General features: G+C 43.2%; 1 long non-coding RNA gene across 1 annotated transcript in view; it reads right to left on the reverse strand.

Moving 5' to 3' along the window:
• Positions 1–21,539, reverse strand: part of LOC113593950 (uncharacterized) — a 33,473-nt gene extending 11,934 nt beyond the window's left edge. Inside the window, exon 1 of the long non-coding RNA XR_003414328.2 lies at positions 19,226–21,539. This is a non-coding gene — a long non-coding RNA (uncharacterized LOC113593950). The remainder of the gene's footprint in view (positions 1–19,225) is intronic.
• Positions 21,540–22,573: the final 1,034 nt, after the last annotated feature.

A 22,573-nucleotide genomic window follows, 5' to 3' on the forward strand; every position in this document is an offset into this window, starting at 1 on the left:
GAGCCCCACGTCGGGCTCTTGCTGACAGCTCGGAGCCTGGAGCCTGCTTCAGATTCTGTGTCTCCCTCTCTCTCTGGCCCTCCCCCCACTCATGTTCTGTCTCTCTCTCTCTCTCCCTCTCTCTCTCTCTCTCCCTCTCTCTCTATCAAAAAATAAATAAACATTAAAAAAACAATCTTTGGAATGTGGCTAAAGCAGTACCCAGAGGAAATGTATAGAATTAAAAGAATATACTAGAGATCAAGAAGGCTGAAAATAAACTCAAAAAGCTATAAGCGACACAAAAATCATTTTTTAAAGTAGAAGGAGTTGGTACAATAAAAGAAGATATTAATAATAAAATATTATTAAATAATTAAATTATTAAAATAATAAAAATGAAATAAAATTTATTTTATTAAAAATAAAAATAAGAATTGGGGTGCCTGGGTGGCTCAGTCAGTTAAGCCACCAACTCTTGATTTCAGGTCAGGTCATGATCTCACAGTTTGAGTTCAAGCCCTGCATCAGGCTCTGCACTGACTTGCAGAGCCTGCTTAGGACTGTCTCTCTTCCTCTCTCTCTGCCCCTCCCCTGCTCATGTTCTCTCTCTCTCAAATAAACATAAAAAAAAATTAAATAAAAATAATAATAATAAAATAAACAATTTTTGACAAGTATGACAAAGAAACAGAGATCAAAGTCATACATAAATGGCATTAGGTATGAAAAGGGGCACATAAGTATAGTTGCAGATGAGAGATTTTAAATCCTAAGACACAAGAGACCCTCTCTGCTCTGTATCAAACCCTACCCGACACATTTTGCTTATTTCTGCACAAAACAGACAAACGCTTCTTCCGTAAGACTCTATGCATATCCCTAGTATAGCACCTATTCTGGCATAGATTTTGCATTTGTCTCACGACTAGCCTCAGCCCTCCTTTATGGAAGGGAATAGATCCTTTTTGATTCAGAGCCCTAGCTTTGGGCATGCCTGGCATACAGTTAGTGCACAATAAATGTCTGACGAATGAATTCTGGGAAAAGAAACAGGCGGAGGAAATGGCTGAATATATGAAGAGGAAGGTTTGAAGGAAACAGGGGTATCCGATCCTCAAAAGAGACAATTACAGAACATACCACAGCTGCCTTCAACAGTGTCACTGGTCATGGGAAGGAAGGATTGAGTTTTTTCTGCAGAGGAGACCCAGGGAATAGGACTTATATCAGTGGACACAACAGAGACCAAAAAGACCCGAAATGGCAGAAGAGCCAATTGGATTATTTGACTTTATTAAGATGCCTTTTTCTCCCAGAAAGCTTCTACTTAAATTATTTAAAGGTAAGAGATATGTCTTACTTCTTTCAAATTAATCATAAACCTGGGGCACCTGGGTGGTTCAGTCAGTTGAGCGTCCGACTTCGGCTCGGGTCATGATCTTATAGTTCATGGGTTCGAGCCCCGCGTCGGGCTCTGGGCTGACAGCTCGGAGCCTGGAGCCTGCTTCGGATTCTGTGTCTCCCTCTCTCTCTGTCACTCCCCCACTCGTGCTCTGTCTCTCTCTGTCCCAAAAATAAATAAACGTTAAAAAAATCAATCATAAACCTCTCTGCCTTTCTTCCCCCATATCACCCCCACCACACCCCCAAATCACCTGCACACAGCACTCTTTTGGGCCAGCTTAGGGTTATTGCCCTCATATCTCCGTCATATCTCCATCAGATTTCCAGTTTCCGAAATAAACCTCGTCTGGTTGGTATGAAGCCCGATCTAGCAAGGCTAAATATTCCACCGAGCTGCCTGCCAGACGCTGATAGTATCAACATTCTGTCTTCGTTCCGAGTTGCAGTTTAAAACCAATCGGGCTTTTTCCCGAATCTCAGGCCACCTGTTTAAGTCCTCCTTTCCTCCATGCCCAGCGTGAACATATTTCTCCAAAAATTGGAATTAATGAGTTTTCTTCATCAACCTCGTTAAACGTAGAGATTAGACTGACTTTTCAACCTGATCGCAGCTCACCAGCTATCTGCGAGGGCTTTGTTCTTCAGGCAAACAAACTCTTGGTATGCTCCCCTCAAGTTATATTTTCTATGAATACCACTTTCAGACAAGACATGCAATTACTAAACTTGCATCTGATATTTGTAATTACTTGGGTCTATACCTGCGGCGAATTGGTTTCACACTAGAGGAAATGCAAATTGCTTTACATCCAGGTGGAGGAGTATTCCACAGCACAATAAACCTCGCAGCTTAGAGAATTAGCCAAAGGTAGGGAGCCGAAATGTCTTACTTGCTCAAATTAAAGATATTGCTGTGTGTGCGTGTGCCTTTATACATTTATAATGTAAATATATATGAGGACGTAGCACACGCTCATTATCTAGAACAATCAGAGCTAACCCCCTGCAGCATGGCCCTCAGACTGTTTTCCTGGAATACCGATTTTGCTGGCATATCCGTCTCCTCCCTCCCCGCCCCGTCACCCCTCACAGCACCAAACCTTTGGGGAGTACCTGAAATATGCAACAAATGTGTCTGTCAACCCTCTTGGTTTCCTATGGATGGCTCCAGATCACTAGGATCAAAGTTAGTTAACAGGAACCTATTCTCGTAGGCCAACTGAACAAATGGCATACCCAACTCCCAGGTGTGTATGGGCTGGAGAAATGATGGGCTTTCTGGTGCTGCCTTCACCATCGGTCTGTTCCTTGATGCAGAGCCCTCTTCCCCACCCCAGGGGCTCGTGGTGAACATCACGCACAGTCCTTACAGAAATGACAGGCAAGTCCATGGTTTGTCCCAAACTTTGTGCTTGGCTCCTGGAGAGTTATTTGAAAAGGCACTGCTTACTCCTCAGTTTTAATGAAGGAGAAGGTAAGACAGGAATTTTTTTTTTTTTAAATTTTGGGGGATGCTCTATTTTTTTCTGTAGGTAGAGTGGTCATCTTTATCTCATTCCTATTTTAAGTTTTTGATTTGTAGAGTCCCCTGGTTTCCCTTGGAATGTGTGTTTCTTTTTAAAATTTTTTTAACGTTTATTTATTTATTGAGAGAGAGAGAAAGAGAACCAAGGAGGGGCAGAGAGAAAGGGAGAGAGAGAGAATCCATCAAGACATGGGGCTTGATCTCACAAACTGTGAGATCATGACCTGAGCTGAAATCAAGAGTCAGCTGCTTAATTGACTGAGCCACCCTGGTGCATCCTTCTGCTGTTCACACACACACACACACACACACACACACACACACACACAATTTTCCAGAGTATCTGCTGTGTTATACCATTGTCTTACTAATGACAACACTTGGGCATAGTGTAAGGTAAGTAGATTTACTAATAGGAAAATGATAAATTGATAGAAAGAAGAGAAAGATGATAGATAGATAGATAGATAGATAGATGATAGATAGATACTATGAATCCTCCCCTAGAGTTAAGCCCTCAAAAGCTTATGATTCCCTAAAAATCTGCCTGACAGAGGGAAGAAGACAAAAATGCTTAAAGTGGTCTGTACTTTCATCAGAAAGTGACCATAATATGACTCTGATATTCTTCTTTTCAGCTGCCCAACATCCGAATCTCCTTCCTGGAAATTAGACACCTTCTGCCATACGAACCTTTCCCGGAAGCAGAGTTCATCCCCTCTACAGAAAGGCCTCTTGTCTGCTACCCCCACCAAACTGGCTGCCGTTCGTGGACTCGTGACCTCGTCAGCCAATCAGACCCCACCACCCAAGACACGGGACCCGGGGGCCACCACAAAGAGACGCAGGGAGGGCGGAGGCACGTGCTCCCCGGTAGGTCCCTGGACGCCACGGCGGGGAAGGCGGTGCCGGCCAGGGCCCGCGCTGCCCGGCAGAGGTAGCCGCCGCGTCCTCCCCACGACGCTTCTCTGGTCCCTGCCCCGCTCCCAACCATACCTCTCCAGCCTCCCTGGAAACTCTGGGAGGCGACCGACATCCTTTTCTTTTCATTTTATGGGATTTCTTTTCCTTTACCGCGAAGATCCGTCCATGCAATGCAGGTGCAGAGTTTAAAAATTAAAGGGAAGTAAAGGATGTTTGAAGAAAAACAACCAGCCCCGCTTACTCTCTCAGCCTCTCGCTGCTCGGCCGTGCTCCCGGGAGGCATCGCTTCCAACCTCCTTGTCTGTTTCCTCTGGAGGGTATCCCCATAATCCTCGGTAATTACCCTGACTTCTGCTGCTAGATGAGCAGTGGCTTCCTGCACTCTTTTCTACTTGTCCTCACTAGACCCTCCAAGTAAAGTCATAGAAGAATTTTATTTAGCCCACCACAGAGTGGTCACATTATAAGAGAAAGGCCATGTAGCGCTTTCTGATGTCCTTCTTTCTCTCGTGCCATCAATTTTTGTCACACTTTTTGAGACTTCATGGTTTTCTATATATCAGTCATCGATACCGTTTCAAATGCTTGATTTACAGGAATCCAGGAGGTTTTTTTTTTTGTTTTTTCCCCCAATGCATTATCATATCAGATAGTCTCCTCATGCCCTCTTCCCCCACCACCCCACCCCGGGGGATCTGATGTTTATCTGGCTGCTCTTTGGCCGGCTGGAAGCTTTCCTCTGGTATTTGCAGGTCTTTGGCTGTCTGTTCATAGAGCAAAGCCCTAAAACGGATGGGAAATCCAGTGTGCATGGAAGGGCCCGGACCCTTGTAGGTGTTTCTCTAGTGTGAGTGGGGCAGGCAGTGGGGGGGAAGTCCAGTGTTTATTGGTGAACTCCTAAGTTAATGGAAGTTGGGTTTTTGTTTTTGTTTTCATTTGTTTTTGTTTTTCTGCAGCTGTTCAGTGTCTCCAGAGTAGAACCCCACCCATCTCCCTCACTGGGGCATAAATCCAGCTGCTGGCCTTCAGGAAAAGAAGCGAGGCACCCTACCACGGCCAGCTTCATGAATTGTGGGGCCCAGTGCAAGATGAAAATGTGAGCCCCCTTGTTCCAAAAGCAGGAAAAATGCCATTAAAGTTCCTAAAATATAAAGCTTCCTTCTGCAATCTCTCAATTTGTCATGGCAGTTTTCGGTTGCTATTTAAAGTTGCTCCAAATTTTAAAAAAATTAAAATTTTAAATTATTAGTATTTTTACTGCTCATCTTTATATCATGCAATGCCAGTTTTAAATGCAAATATAAGTGCATTTAGCTCTGAAGCAGAATCACTGAAATTAACACAATTTTTGTTTCCTAGGCTTGTATTTGCATCTGTGTATATATAGATTTCATTCTCAACCAAAACAATGGAAATGCTTCACAAAAAAATAAAAATAAAAATAAAAATTGTTTTCATTTCACTTGTTGATATGCTCATATTCTGCCAAATTCTCCACCCTGAGGATGACTAAGTTAGGACAGAAAAGACATGCACTCTGGGTCGTCTTATCTGTCTCTTTGCTTCAATGATCTGTTTTCATTGTAGGTGGTTTGACAAATAAAAGGACATGGTAAGGTTCCTTGGTAGTCATGTTTCTTACAGTGCAACTGCCCTTTGTCTGCATTGAAAGTTCTGATTTGAGCAGAAAGCACGGTCCCTTGGGGCCAGCAGTGCTCACCCCGTGCTCACTCTCAGTCTCGCTAAACTTCCACGTGTCTGGGTCCACTGAACCTCTGTGCCCATGGACATCACAAACACTGTGCTCAAATGGGACTGCAGGAGACAATGGACGTGCACCTTATGTACATCTCCTCTGCTCACATTCATGCTTCCTCATCCCATTGGGCCTCACTTGCAAAACACAGGCTCCAAGATAAAATGATGAAGACTTCCAGAATGGAAGCACTGTCAAGCCAAGCACAGGACCCTTCTGAGCACTGGGCCCTGTGATACCAGCCCCGTGCCCCATGCATCATCATTCAGACTCTGACTCAAAACCGTTTTTTCCCAACTCCTGGCCTCCCCCTTGCCTATGATGGTGCCTGCTGTCTCCGAGCCTGCAACCTCTCCTGTTCAGTTTGCTCAGAGAACAAAGCTCTTCTGTGGTCAAGAACTATACCTGGGACATCAAACGGATCCACGAGGCATGTGGGAAGCCGGTCCCCGTTGATGAAGGTCTCAGTGCCACAAACACCAATAGAAAGTTGGGCAGGTTCCTGTAGCCTGAGTGGGGCAAAGTGGGGTAGGTAGGAGACTGGGCAGAAGGGGATATGAAATACCAGACCAGTTAACGTCCATCTGGGGTTGGGAAAGTAACTGTAAATGACACATCAGTTTATTTAACTGAAGGTTATTGCTTCCCATAAATGACATCTTGCACTTTAAAAATGTCTTTGTTAAGTCTGGCGCTGTGAACATTTGTGATTTCCCCAAAGTGTTTTTGTTTGGAAAATAACGCATTCTGGAGTTTTCAGACCTGGCATTGTATCCTGGTCCTGGCACTCCCCAAATGTAGCTATAGATATATTATTTAACCTCTCAGAGCTTTGCTTTTCTCTTCTGTAAATAATGGAGGTAACAATATCTAGTCTCAGATCACAGATGCAAAGATAAAATAAAGGTTGAAATTATAACACAGAGCCTCACATATTCTTGATGCTCAATGAATATTAGTTTTCTGCCTCACTTTTGATAGTATACACAAATCTCTTTCAAAGATATGTCAGTGAACCAAATATTAACTTGGGAATGATAGAGGACCAAGACGGATTTCTTATCCCCCGTGGACAACAAATAATGGTTGATATATAAATACAGTTTTCCTTATCAGACTAATGACTTTGCATTTATGTGTGGGCTTAAATGATAATGGATAACTGGCTTTCATTTGAACGTCGCACACATGTAAATTTGATCAGATTTGAGCAAGTAGAAGAGATTTATTTTTGGAGTTTTTTTATGAGCTTATTTTTGTAAATGCTTATTTATTTTTGAGAGAGACAGAGACAGAATGTGAGTGGGTTAGGGGCAGAGAGAGAGGGACATACGGAATCCCAAGCAGGCTCCAGGCTCTGAGCTGTCAGCACAGAGCCCGACGCAGGGCTCGAACTCGCGAGCTGTGAGATCATGACTTGAGCCGAAGTCAGACGCTCAGCTGACTGACCCACCCAGGTGCCCCTATGAGCTTATTTTTAAAGATATTGCTTCTGTTTCTAATTGGGTGTTTCTAATTGTTTTTTTTTTTCCTAGCAACCAATAGTTACATATTTTCATACCGTAAGGTGTGCTTCAGGTGGCTTTGATGCTGCTGTTCACAGTTATCCCATGACATCACCAAACAACGGCCATCATGGGGTTATGTTGTGGTCCATTCACGACCCATGTCCACACTCGGTAACTGCAAGCATGTCTTCTGTGCTGGCGTCCTGGGTGCATCACAGATCCCCCCTTCAGCAGTTGTGTTTTTTGCTTTTTTCACATTAATGATTGCCAGGATGTTAAAGTAACTACTTGAGAACCCATGTGTGTCTTTGTGTCCAGCCCAAGATTTAGAATTAAATAGGGTTCTGTAGCCCCATACTTGTCATACTTCCCGTTTGATCAGAAGAATAAAGCCCTATAGGGATGTCATGAAGGTATAACACATACTGAACACAATGTAAAATTTTAAGGACGGTAACAACGCAAACTTAAGCCAGTACACGATTAAATGCCAGCTATTTGATGGAGTAACTGATGTGAGAATGATCACTCTGGGTGGTAGCGTTCGGAGGGGAAGGCCAGGATTCGGCCAGGTAAAGAAGCAGCCATTGCCTAGTCAAGGGACAATTATCCCACAGGAAAAGTCTTAATGATTCACAAAGGTGAAAGTAGTCCCGTAATATATATATTCTTTATGACAATGAATTTTGGTTCTATGCTTTGCTTTCGATATTACAACAGTTTCTTAGAGATGATGGCTTCAAGTGCAAAGAGGAAGTCGGATGAAAACACTTGACTCTTGGTGGAAAACATGAGAAAGTTCACTCCGCTCTTGTCTTCCTCCATCTGCTCTGCAGGAAAATAAATGCCCTTGGAACTGCTACGAAGCTTCTTCAAAAGAATTTGGGAAAGGGAGAGGAAAACTTTCCAGAGGCCCCCAGAGCCTCAGAAGGCAGTAAGGAAATGTATATCATGCCTTGCCTGGGAAACAGGATGTAAGAAAATCTAAAAGATCTCCAGGAAAGAGTCCAACCAGAAAGACCCAGAAAACCATGATGCAAATTAGAATCTCTATGTTTTACTTTTGACGACAAGGACATTTTAGAGTTTGCCCATGATCGCCTGTAAAACATGACCATCTTTCCAGAGATCCTGGCCTTAAAGATAGATGAAGTGACCAGCTATGAGTCTGAGAGTACTGGAAATGTCTCCCCTACCACCTGCACCTGTAGTTCTATCATTAGAAACTCTGATCTTTGGATTTAGATTTGTTTTAATCTGTAAGAGCCCACAATAAAACTTTAATGCTCTTTAGAGGGCCATCTAATGTTGGTGTCAGCTAACATTCAAAGAGCTTGCACTCCACTCGTTCTTCAAATGAGAGCATAAATTAAAACGAGTCTCAAAGTTGACTGAGAACCAGATGAACAAAAGGCCCCAAAGGAAACAAGGGAGAACGATCAAGATAGCCATGCATTTCCTTCTTGGCTATGTTCCCTAGAGATGGCTGTCCATGGACCGCCTCTTAAAAAAACAAACGAAGGAACAAACAAACACAAAAACAGACTTGCTTCACTTCTAGCAGATAGACTTACCTGCGAGTCTTTCCTGAAGATATCTTGTTCAACAATGACTCCGTTTGGGTAACAAACTATGCAGAAATCCTGTCGTTACCACTCTCTCCACAGCAGGAAAAAACTGGCCACGGAGATCCTGGCCAGGATCTCCACACCTGCCCAAAAGTGTGGAGATCCTCAGATCCCAGAACAGCCGCACAATTCCAACCCGATGAGCCAGCACATCCCCAGAGTATGGGAAGGGGGACGGGATACGGGATAACTTTCCAGCTCTGTTACTAGCCTTCTTGGCACACTGGTTTTACAGAGAAACATGGCTCTCGTCGTGTGTAAAGAAAAGTACAGGAAGTAGTCTTTTTATTTTTTTCTTCGTGGTAAACAAAAACAGCCATGCCTACATCAACGCAAAGCAACTGCACACATTTTTTCCAGTCTGTGGATTTGTGCTTAGAAACCGTCATCTACCAATGGCAGTTGGGTGATTTTTTTTTTTAATGGACTGGCACAGATGACCTTGTATTTGACTCGCTGGAACTGACAGTATTTTCCTTGGTTGGGGACCAAATGGAGACCTATGCTTGCTCTCTGAGACACAGGAACTCTGTTTTGAGAAGGAATCAGACACCTACGGGCATGACAGTGCTCTCGGGCAAACCTCAGTCAGATAAGCCCTTTCTTAAATCCTCAATTTTAGCCAAAAATAAACCCTAAGTTTTTAAGTCAGCATGACATGTGTGAGCTACCTCTTCCTTCCAGCATCCCTGTACTTGATGGAGCAAAAGAAAGGAGACTAAGTGTGTAGCCGCCTCGCAGAGGGTATTCCTGAAAATCAGGAGAAGAATGGAAGATGGACGCAGGACGAAGGTTGAGGGAACTGGGATTCTTACATCAGAAAAAGGCAGCCAATGGGGTGAATCAACGTTTGAGGGATAAATGCCTGCAAGAGGCCATCCGATTTCCTCTGATAAGCAATGAGGACCAGAGCAAATGAGGACCTCTGAATTGCTGTCCCTATAATAAATTATGCGGTGAGCAAAGTGGAGCCAGAAGTTAGAACTCTGTCAACCGATGCGTTAATATATCAGGTACCAGATACCCTAAAGAAGATGAAACAGATCCCCACACGCAGACTTCATAAAAGAAATTTCTTTTTTTTATTTAAGTTTTTAAATGTTAATTATCTTAGAAGGAGAGACAGAGCGTGAGTGGGGGAGGGAGACACAGAATCGGAAGCAGGCTCCAGGCTCTGAGCTGTCAGCACAGAGCCCAACACGGGGCTAGAACCCACGAACTGCAAGATCGTGACCTGAGCTGAAGTTGGACGCTTAACAGACTGAGCCACCCAGGGGCCCCTAACAAAAGAAATTTCTGAGAATTGGTCCTGTAACTCCTGAACCTTCTCGCTTACTTTGAAAATATAAAATGATGGACATGGGAGAGAGAAACAGATTGTGTGGAGAACAGTAATAATTGTGCTTTGAGCACCCAGAAAGGAGTGGAGGGGAAGAGGGAGCTTCCTCTGTCATCTCAGCGCACTTCTTTGGGACCATCTGAAGCGCTGGAAAAGAATTTTCCCCTGTCGGGAGATACGGAGGATTTGCTTCTGCCTCATCTGTGAGAAAGCAGAAACCTTCCAAGGAGAATGGATGGAGGGGATATTGGGACTGGTCTTCATTCTCTAGTAAGGGGTATGCAGATTATCCCTGTGGACCTCATGTAAGCTCAAGGGGTTTGCAGACAGGGTCCAAGGAGCAAGATGCCAGAAATGTAACCCATCGGAACCACACCCTGACTTCTATTTTGTTACAAAGATTAGAAAAAGAAGGCCTCTTCGCTCTAAAAATGAAAACAAAATCGAAAGAGCTAAGTAAAACCAAAAAAAAGAAGGAAATAAATTGATTGTTCTTATATTTGTTCAGAGCAAGTCAAGAGAGAAAAAAAATCAGGTATAAACTTTAATGCAAGGTGCCATACTACTGATAGAGAAATTAAGAGTTTTGATGCAACCCCAGCTGTCAGACGGGTAGAAGATATGATCTAGCTCTTGAGAAAAGAGAATGCTCCTGGAACAGATGGGCGCGCCTCTGAGCTTTATAAAGCATTAACTAGCTGTTTAAATAAGTCCTTAGCAGATGTTTTCAATGGAATTTTGGAGGTGAAATGGGAAAAAAAACAAAGTCCGAGGCACAAGGGGAATTGATATCACAAATAAGAGACATTCTTGAATTCAGAGAACAATTTATGGTCAAAAGTTTTTTTTTCTTTTCTTTTTCTTTTTTTTTTTTTAAGACTAGCCACAGTATTTGTAAAATGGGAGCACATTACCCAAATCTGCCATTAAATTAATGCATATCGCAGTATTAGCCTTTCAAGGAAGAGACATATTGAAAGCCAAGGACGGTTTACTGTGGAAGCTTCGTGATACAGATAGCTACTCATCTGAGACCAAGAAGGCGAGCAGACATGTGCATCTGCGTGGTGATAAGTAAGAGGTCTGTTCTTGTAATGGTACCCCGTATATAATGAATACATTTATTAGCGATGAGATAAATCGCAGAGGGAGAAAGGAAAAGATGCTCCTAGGTCTGTGTTGAAGGTACTGTGTGAACGTGTCCAAAACATATAAAAAAAGAAGAGTATGTTGCACAGCAAATAAAAGGAGCGGTGAGTTTTCTTCCTCCTGAATGGCTCCCACACGTCCATACTTCGGTAGATCAGCAAACAATTCTCAGGTGCCTCTCGGTGCCAGCCAGTGGATGAGGTGATGCACAGGGAGATAAAGAACACCCCGTCCCTACCCTCCAGTGGCTGATCTTCCTTGAAGGCTGCAAGGACGCTGTTCTCACTAGCAGTACCTGCTGTGTTAATAGTACCTTCACCTCCAAGTGCTACTCCTCCCATAGCTTTACCTACCAACTTGTAGGGATGGGGGAGGGGAGATTAAAGGGAGAGAGCTAGGGAGACTCAAGCCCCCACAAGAGAGAGGCTGGAGTGGAAAACACGGCGTGGAGACCTATGGATCTAACTGCTCAGCGCCTTCACCCCAACAAACAACTGCGTATCATCATTTAGGGGGGACGGAGAGGATGAATGGAAAGGGAGGAGGAAGACAGCACCCACGTCTGTCAAATCCAGGCATGTGTATTGAGAAATGATGTGAAACAATCCACAGATGAAAAGACACGGAAATGTAAGGCGGAAAGAAAGGACTGACCCATTTTAATAGTCGTTTTTGACCGAATTCACATCATTCAAGGCGCCGTGAAATCCAGCACGGTGGTTTAGGCAGGTTTTTGCCCCTGACTCACGCAGGATGAAAGCCGAGGCTTTGCCAGTCACGAGACTGTAACTTCTTAGGTTTGGTTTCCTCGTTTGCAAAGTGGGGATAAACACAGCACCCACGAAGGGTTGCTGTAAGAATTCAGATAATGCACACAAAACACGTTCATGTTGGTGCATGAGACGTACGAGACCTCAACACATGGTTTCTATCATTACCAAGTCCATCACGGAGCCTGCTTACAACTTTGTCACTTCATCGCGTAGCTCCGTCTGCCCCTCTGACCTCTCAGGATCTATCTTGCTGGCAAGGCCCTGCACCGTTTATCACGGGCACATCCAACAAGTCCTTACGGAGCATCCAGTCTCTGGCAGACACTGTGCGGGGGACCCAGCAGGGGGGTCAGACAGGTCTGCTTCCTGTCCTCACAGAGTTGGGAAGAATTACCCTAGAAACGTGATGTCATTGGCAACATTCTTGGCATCTGAAAATCGCAGAAGAATCCTTCCGAGACTCATGGCGGGCCCCGTAACTCTTACAAAATGGAAAAGAAAACCTCCACTCTAGGAAAGCTAGAAGGGGAGAAATGAGCCCGGGGATGGTGAGCCTGAGACAGGATGGGCCGCTGACCGTGCACGGGGTCTTCTGGATTAAGGTGATTCTAGGACCAGACACCTTGCCGTTTCGCCCTCGGTGTCTCTGGCGGCTCCACTCTTCTTCACCTTCAAAGCTCACCGCTGCTGTGCGAGCTCCTGCCTCGTCGTCGGTGAGCTCCTGACATCTGCACTCGGCTCCTACACTCCTTCCTCCAACCACCCCTGACAGCCTTGCAAGGCTTTTCCACTCATCGCTTCCCCTGTTGCAAATTCACGAGCGCTTTCCCGTTGCCCACAGGGTAAGAGCCAATGGCTTTCCGTGGCAAACAAAACTGTTTATGGACCAGACTCCTATACATCAGGCCTTGCCATTTTCTCTACCAAAATGTTTACCCCGTTTTAATTACTTAAAGGTTTCAGTGACAATATCATCTCTCCCCTCTGTTTTTCCACACGCAGGCCCCTCTGCCCAGAGTGCCCTGTCCTCCTCTGTTGGGCTCCCTAGTATTATCATGGCTCCTCAGACCTTGGTTTTAGGGATCTTAATGGTTCGTCACAGTTTCTGTTTCCTGTGTCTGTCTCTCCACTGGCTGGCAAGTTTAATGTCTTGTATTTTGGTGTCCCCACATCTGTAACTTGGCATAACTCAAGATAGGTGCTCAGTGGAAAAGTACCTCTTTTTTTCGTGCATTTTATCTTATTTGATATTCACAGAAACTGCCTTTTGGAAACTACGTGAGACTGGTGGAGCCAGTTCGGGATTTTTAGCTTTGCTGTCAAATGACAAAACCGATATTAAAAAATATTCAGAAGCGGTGGTCCAGGTAAGTAGAAATAACACAAGTTGTTTCTTAAATTCTTGCATTGCCTTCACATTCTCTCTTCCACCTGACCTCTGAGTATAGGGATGTGAAGCAACAAAAATGGACTGGATGATAAAAATAAATAATACGGCGCGAAAGCCAAAGATCTGCGGATGTAAACCAGTAAACGAATTAGATCATCACCCTGTATTTGTTAGTCACCTTTCAAAGAGTCTGCTCCTGAAGGATTTTCTACATTGTTTTCCAGTCTCGACCCAACCAACCAAACAAACAAAAGTCTTTCACGCTTTTGTTCTTTTGCTGTTCGTAATCCTCAATGTTAAGTTTCCAAAACGGCATCTAGCATTCAATTTAGTTCCATCACAGACCTTCAACCCGGGTACAATGCTGCCTTCAGGACCGATGCCTGGTGATACCTGGAGGACCCAAACAGGGAAACGATATTGCTTTAAGCCACCTCTGCTCTCGAGACGGTGTCACTGGTCATGGGGAGAGAGGCAAATTCACAAGGAGCCTTGTGGGAGTTAATGAACGGCTGGCCACATGGTCCCTGTCAGAAGGTGTTGACTCTTCAGACAACTGGGACTGTTTCCTGGAAGTAAATGAGAAGGGCCTGCATCTCAATCACACGGAAGCATTCAGACCCACGGCTGATGAAAATAGCCACAGAGCCAGGCGTATTTTTCCTTTTTTGATGGTGTTTGTAGACACGGAGGAGTATCTAACTGAATATACGGTTTTCACATTAAGCTACGCTAGGGAGAAAATATGAAAAGCTATATAGAAATGGCATATTCTTAATAAGGAAATATCAAAACACGACAAGGGAAAATTCTGAAACACGGGTACACCAGCCTGGAATGAATGCGGGCGTCTCAACGACTGCATCATTAACGGCTCGGAAAGAAATGAAGTTGAGATACAAAGATCCGCAGATATCACTGAAAGATGGTCACACTGATAGAACCCACTAAGGGCGTGTTGACATCGCACATCTCTGACATTAACCGCTTTTCCTAACTTGACCATTTTCATTTTTTAAAAATTGTTTTACATGTTTATTTATTTTTGAGAGAGAGAGACACACACACACACAGAGTGTGAGCGGGGGAGGGGGAGAGAGAGGGAGACACAGAATCCAAAACAGGCTCCAGGCTCTGAGCTGTCAGCACAGAGCCCAACGCGGGGCTCGACCTCACAAACTGCAAGATCATGACCTGAGCCAAACCCAGACGCTTAACCTACTGAGCCACCCAGGAGATGCTTAATCATTTTCATTTGTTGCTTTACTCAACTGGTGATATTTTCTCATTACATGCTCACTGACATCTTTGACAGGTAAACCCTGTCACTGAATGCTAACCTTTTAGCAGATATAAGCAGCAGAAAACTTCATTGCCTTTTTGTTGCCATCAGATAAAATTACCTGAACATATAGATCTGCCTGTTGTGTTACAGGCAGATGTTAGGTGTTGCATAAAATCAGGTAAATAAATGCTGTCAACAACCTCTGGGAGGCAGTTTGATCTAAGTGAAGAAGTCAGACGACTGGAGGATTCACTTCTTGGCAGTTACATGACCTTGGGCAATTGTTTAACCCCTCCTTGCTTCAGTTTCCTGTTATAGTGCGGATTATATGACATGATTGTAAGGAACCTGGCATGAAGTTAACTCTTGTATTGATTTCTCCTTCCTTGACTACAAAGAGCACTCAGTTGAGTTCATTCATTCATCTCATTTTTATTTTTCCATTCTCCTTATTGCAAACCCTGGGTTTGCCTTTGACCTTGCATACATCCTCAACAGCCCTCTAGAACTTCATAGATATATCCAGAAATTTGTCTTGCCTGTTATCCAATAGGAAGCAAGGACTATATGAGTACAAGGTGGGTGGATATGAAACATCTTACTGTCGTTTTTTTGTTTTATTTTTGTTGTTGTTTTGTTTTGTTTTGGTTTGGTTTTTTTTGCTACTAGAGTCAAACCCCCCTTGGCAGGGGTCAGTGTAATGGGTTTTTCCATTACAATTTCCTCCATGTTAGGGATCGAGAATTTCCTGGGGGCAGACATCTCCTGCAGAGAGTTTAAACAATGCAGTCAGGAGTAATAGTTGATGTTCCATATTCCAAGTAATAACCAAAATGTGGGTCATTTCTTCCTCTTTCAAACATGATTTTTTTTTATTTGTTGGTTGCGAGACATGCATCAGATTGCATGCATATACGCATTTCTCATTACGTGGGGTTAGGCTTTCATTCAGCCTCCACTTCTTCCTGCACGAGAGATGGAAGTAACTATCAAGATGTGGAACAAGGAATTTTTGTTTCTTTTTTTGGTCAGGATAACAATGGCATGTTTTTATCTCCAATAGACTCAACAATGAAATATAATAAATAACAGAATGAGGAAGATTTTGACAATTTATACATGTGTATTCTAAAATGAAAAGGAAGCAGAGAGAATACTGCACTCAGGAGAGAACATTAAAAATGTCCAGCCCGTCATGGCAGAACGTGATCAGCATGGCTCAGAATACAGAGGTGATGTTGACATTGTTCACAAGATTGAGTTCAGCCAACCTGGAATGTGATGTGCGCTGACCGCCATTTAGCCAGAGATTTTTAAAAATCTATCTCAGCAGCATCTCCAGCTTTTAAAACTTACCTAAATTTTAACCCCAGGCATTCAGTCATGGGGCAAATATCCCGAATGTTAATTCTGAGAGACTAGAATTCTAAACTGTTATTGAGTTGAGTCACATACGTGCTTTGTGAACAGCACGATCAATGCTAAAAAGCAGTAACATTTCTACATATGTGTTTCTTGTCATTCCTCTCTCAATCCTCTTCATCTGTCTCGTGGTAGCATCAGAGTCACAAACAGCATTCAGACTCACGTATGCTCAGCACTCCTGACTATTTTCACACTGAGAGTGATGCATGCATACCTGCAGGTCGGTGCCCTCTTAGCTCTAACCCATTCGATTTGTCACATGTCCCTGAGGACCATTTACAGAACTAGACATGTTTCACTCACAAACACTTGCAGACCATCTCCGTCTAGTCACTTAGGAATGCTTACTTGCACGTTGCTTGCGAGATGACCATCACAAACATACATGCTTTTCCCACATTACACTGTCACATATACACATGTGAAGGAGAAGTTGAATTTTAACATGACCTCCCTCCCTAAGGGTCCACGATTTTCAAATTTCAAGTTCAGAGTTAGGATTAGCTCCTTCTTGAATCCCAGTTGCTCATTAGGGAAACAACTTTTCTCCACTGGGCTAAGAAAGACTGGGGACTGCTACAACACTGGATCATTTGAGCCAAACACACTTTAGCTTCAAAGATTTGTGCCCCATAGCATTTCTACCTCTCAGTTCTCTTTTGCTTTGCATTTACTGACCCAAGTAAAGAATTGAACACTGATAGATAATGATGTCAGCCAGGGTATTATTGGGCCAGGCTTATCAAAGTCAGAGAAATCCATTCATCATGGATCATCAAATGAGGCTGAGCAATTTAAAAACCGGAATTTCTGGGCTCCCGTCCCGCTATGGCACAGCCACTTATAATTAGGTAAAGTAAATGTTTAACTTCTGAGTCGAGTGACCTAAGAGTAAATGTCCCTGCCACCCAGCTGGTCCTCATCCTCCCAAAAATATCTTCCCAAATTGCTTAAGAATTTTTAAAATTCCTTTCACATGGAGGAACATTATATGACAGTAGGAGAAGCCGTACATTTACTTAGTATTGCATGAAAGTGTGGATAGCCTTACAGGGGGCACGTGTCCTTTAGTAAAATGCAGACCATTAAAATTTAGCACTAGAAGGATGATCTCCTAGGAGGAAGGTTGGCTGCTTGAGTATTGGTTCTCCCTCACTCCCCCCATCACCAGAGCTTTACCTCTTGGGGTTCTTGCTTGGTTCTGGTTACCACAGCCACCCCCAGGGATGGCATGCTCTGGGTCATGCGTTGACTAACACCTCTCGGCATCTCTTAGCAAAGCAGATACCGGCTGGAATACTCAAATACAATGGTGGCAGAAAGAGAGGAAATGGAGAGGACGAGGGAGGGAAGGAAGACAGTGAACTAGCACTATGTGACTCCAGTCTGGAAGCTTTCCATGCGTAGGAGCTATTTAACCCTCACGTCAGTCATCCAAGGAAGATTTCACTATTCACACGTCGTAAGGGGTACAAGACCCAGAGAGATTTAGTAACTTGCCCAATGTCACCCATTGGTAGACAACAGAGCTGGAATCCTAACCCCGATGCACGTGACCTTCCGGAGTCCACCTGGCTCCCATCCAGGGAGGGCCTGCTCCTTTAGAGTACCGAAGGATCCCCACAACTTTTCTGTTAAGTCTCTGGACTTCCTAACTCCTCATACCAAGTCCATCTCTATAGGGACAGTGCCAGAACCTTCCAAAGGAAACCACATCTCCAATAGACAATCGACTTCATGGGTAAGTCCAAGAGAAACATCCAGCAGCACCTGGATTTGACTCTTTGGTGTCTGGCTATCTAGCCTGAGACACCCCTTTCCAGGCGACTGGTTCTCCCTCAAATCCAGTAGGTCTCTGGACCCACAAAACCGTAGAACCTCATAACCATATAATCTTGCATGTATCTTCCACACAAGAGTTACACACAAATACAGTAATGGAGAGTATTTCTTCTATAGACGTTAGTACGACATTCTTTTCTGAGGAAGGCACTAAGTGCAGAGAGGAGGAGGAATGAGGATTTCTATTAAGACCCTGCTCATTTCTGAAGGCTCACCACAGATACTCGCTCCTGGGGATTTTTCTGAGGTCTCCATGTAGTCCAAATTTACCTATTTTCTAATCTCATAACGTTTTGTTCCTACCTCTATTACTGCTCTGAGATTATGCTGTCTTGTGGCATAATTAGTCGATGACAGCCCTCCGCCCCAAGAAAAGTGAAAGTGCCTTATTTCATGCAGTTATTGAGAACAGTTATTAGAACTGGTAACAGTAGTAATCGTATTAATAGCAACAACCAGTATTCCTTTGAGCACTTATCTTTGAGTCTCCCATCCACACAACCCTGGAGATAAAGAATATTAGTCTTTTTTTTTTTTTTTTTTTTGGTAGATGTAGGAACCAATGTTTTAAACATTTAAACAACTTCCCCAAAGTCTCACACCAATATATGGCTTCAATCCCACATCTGACTAATTCCCAGAGGATACATTTTTTTTTTCCCAGTGACCACTAAATAAGTATTTACTTAAAGAATGAGGATAGTAAAACGTCACCTGTTTCTTAATTTTGGTCTATAAACGACCCAAAATAAATCAAACAGGCACACAGTTTTATAATAACAAAGTTATTAAGACCCCCTTGTTTTTAAGACCCCATAAGACCCTGCCTAAGCCCAATTTCAGACTTTTATTTCCAAGAGGCATCAGTAGTTCATAAAAACGTATGCGTGTTAAGAATACAAAAACAGAGATAAGAAGATAAGACCCGGTAGGTGTGGTCACAAGGTATAAACTCCTAGTTCTAGAAATAAGTCCTGGGGATGTAACGCACAGCATAGTGACCATAGTTAACAATACTGTCTTGTGTATTTGAGAGTTTCTGGGAGAACAGATCTTAAAAGTTCTCATCACAACACACAAAAATTGTAGCTATGTGTGGTGATGCATGTTAACTAAACATATTGCGGTGATCATTTCACCATATATACCTATGTCAAAACATTATGTTATAAAAATGAGTACAGTGTTATGTGTCAGTTACATCTCAGTAAAAAAGACCATGTATCTGAAGACAGGACTTTCTATTTTTATCTCTGCCATGGTCTAGGCGGTCCTTCTACCAAGGATACTCCTACCTCTCGGCAAGCCAGCTGATTCACTACTACTCCAAGATGATCAGCCTCTCTGTCAACTTCTATAGATATTCCGTGGATCCTCAAATCCTTTGAGAAGGGATAAAACAAAACAAAGATCTGCATTAGTATGTATTAAGCAATGCGAATTCAGTATTATCATTTTTTAATAGAATTAAAAGTCTGCAAGAGACTGAGTAGTCTTCAGGTTATTTTCTGTGGGGAAGATATAACTCTTCATTCCTCGATGAATCATATTTCATGGTATTGTGCACAAAATCTGCGTGCCAGAGGTCAGTGCTGTGAATAGCAAATGATTTCTGTGCTCAAATATTTAGATTTATCCCAGCTTTTGGATACAAAGACGGACCCTGGTCCACTGAGTCAGAGACAAGTCATGGCAATAATGTTAATCAGACATGAACAGATGAACAATGAGGGATATGAAATTTCCATTATTGATGGTGATGAAATTAGAAAGAAAAGAAAGAAAGAAAGAAAGAAAGAAAGAAAGAAAGAAAGAAAGAAAGAAAGAAAAAGGAAGACAAGAAAGTCACATAAATACGGGCACACACTTAGGAGAGAACAGGAAAAGAAAGGAAAACAGATGTTCTGTTCCCTAGATCGCACAGGGCAGTTGGTGACAATGGCCACCAAAATGATGGGCCAACAGCAGTATCAGTCTCAGTAGATGTTATAAGACTAATTTTTTTTTTTTTTTGCTGGTTTATCAATTAATCAAACTAGTTTGTTCAAATAAACTATTGTAGATTATTAATTATTACCAGTGTTAGGCTCTTGTGGAGGGAAACCAGGAAATACTAAAAGCTAGTTCTTTTCCTTCAGCTTCCTACAGTCTCCTTCACTGCACATTTGCTGAATGCCTACCATGTGTGAGCCATTGTTCCCATGTCTCTGTCCCACTAGACCAAGGAATCTTTGAGTGTAGGAACAGATGACCATGCAAGAAAACCAATATGATGCTGCATCATCAGCTTTACAAACCAGAAGGATGGCCTTTGGGAAGGCTTCCCAGAAGGGATCTTGATTGAGAAGCTCTTCATTAATGAGTAAAAGCTACATATTTGAGGCAACCTGTGCATGAGACATTATGCCACTTCTAGCAAACAGTGAAAGAATCCACATGGTGGAAGAGTGAAGTCTTTAAGGAAATGGAAGTTGAGGCCAGCTGGAAAGGAGGGTGAGGGTGGGCATAAAGGGTCCCGGATGCTGTGATCTGGAACTTGAACAAAATGCATGTGCAGAAAAATATAACCAAGAGCATAAAGGAGTAAATGAACATGAATAATGGTTAGAAGCTAAACCTTCAGAGGACCCATCTTGCAGGCCGAATAACCAGAGAAATGACAAGACCACCATGGCAGACAAAACAACCATTCGTAACTCCCCTTAGCTTGCTTGCCTCCAACCACCAAGACAAAAATCTGGAGACTGGCCTCCCTTCAGAGGTCTGGTCACGTGACCGGTGAGAATGCTCAGGCCAATGAGCTTAAGTCAATGTCTCCTGGGGCTTCTCTAGATACACACACACCAGCAAATTGTGCTAGCTACTTATTCAACGATTTTTCACCCCTAATTAAAAGAAAGACCAACCAACCAAGCTTCCCCTCACTCTCCTACCACTACCTGTTCTCTGCCTTTGAAAGGGCCTCGCAACCTTGTGAATCTTCAAGAGCCAATTTAAGACCTTGGCAGAAAGGACAGGGCACTGTTTCCTAAACTGAGATCAATCTCATCAAATAAATCATTCCCGCTTGAAGTGTCTCTTCCAGTGAGCAGACCATCACTGGCCATCTGATTACAATTTATTTCCTAAGGTAAGTAAACAAAATTTCATTTTTCTACATCATCAGGTTCAACCAAGCTAGAAAACCCAAACAGCTGAAAGGCAGATACACGGTGGCTAGAGTGAAACCCTGATGGGTTTGCCTTCAGATGGCCATACAATATCATCTAATGGCATGAGCACCAGGCAGAAAGGCAGATTCTGGTACATGCTTTGTCTTTAATTAGATGAGGCAGTTAGATTAACCACGAAATGAGGACACCAATTGGAAGTCATGACCTGGAACCAGATTCATTCCCTCGGGTTGAAGACACAACCCAGGGTGTGGGCACAAAGAAACCCATGAATAAGTGTCCAGGAGAAGTTTAGAACAACTACTGTGTTCTTCTCCTGCTTTATTTTATATTATTTTTTAGTTATATGATGTATTTATTTAAATTCAAGTTAATTAACATACAGTGTAGTATTGATTTCAGGAGTAGAACCCAGTGATTCATCACTTACATACAACACCCAGTGCTCATCCCAGCAAGTGCCCATCCCCCATTTAGCCCATCCCCCCAACCACCTCCCCTCTAGCAACCCGCAGTTTGTTCTCTGTATTTAAGAGTCTTTTATGGAATTTAAGAAACACAACAGATGAACATTGGGGAAGGGAAGGAAAAATAAGATAAAACCGCAAGAGACTGTCCTGCTGTATTTTATGCCCTCCTTTCTAGATGGTGGCCTTCTGCTTCTAGGTCACAGAGCCACCATGACCCATCTCTTTAATAGCCGGGGACAGTAAGGATTATCAGCAAGGCAGTACCTGGGCACCAAGAGCTAACCAGAAATACTTGCCATAACTGGGTTCCAGTCAGAGTAATGCTAACAGGAAGTGTGACGTTTGAGTTTGTTAAATCTAAAGTAATGGAACCCTGCCTTCCTAAAGCTGAGATTGGTCTTAAAGGCAGAGGGGCTGTGTGCCTCCTCCTGGGGGACAGGTGGTACGGCTGTGTGGAAAGGATGGCCTCTCACCAGGAAGCAGGCAGGACCCAATAGGCCTGTTTTATTTGGTAAAATGAAGACCTTGGATCTCTCAGTTTACTCTTTCTTCATTGTCCTTCAACTAGTCTAAGATCCAATGCAGAGATTTACCGAAATGTAGAGCTACACAAAATAGGGATTTTTCTGTATTTAAATTTGATGAGGGAACCTTAGAAGTAGCCTTACCACCACCCCCCCCCCCACCAAAAAGTAGATTCCAATGTGTATCAGACCCCTGGGGAGACACTGAGTCAGACAGAGTTTAATTAAAGAACAAAAACAATTACTTAATTAGCTCTAGACCAGTTCATTTTATACACCATCAAAAAAGATCCATATGCACGATGTGAATAATAGCGAGTAACAAAGTCATACTATGCCAGCATCACCCCAAATTTGAAAACCCATTTCGTAATGCCCTCCTTGTATTGTTGCAGGCTGTATTGTTTACTTTTTGTGTGATTGCTAATTGTTACATAGTTCTCTGCTGGGGCTTTGAATCCCTTAATGCATCCCTT

Source organism: Acinonyx jubatus, chromosome B2 (assembly GCF_027475565.1).
Source record: "Acinonyx jubatus isolate Ajub_Pintada_27869175 chromosome B2, VMU_Ajub_asm_v1.0, whole genome shotgun sequence".
Lineage (NCBI taxonomy): Eukaryota > Metazoa > Chordata > Mammalia > Carnivora > Felidae > Acinonyx > Acinonyx jubatus.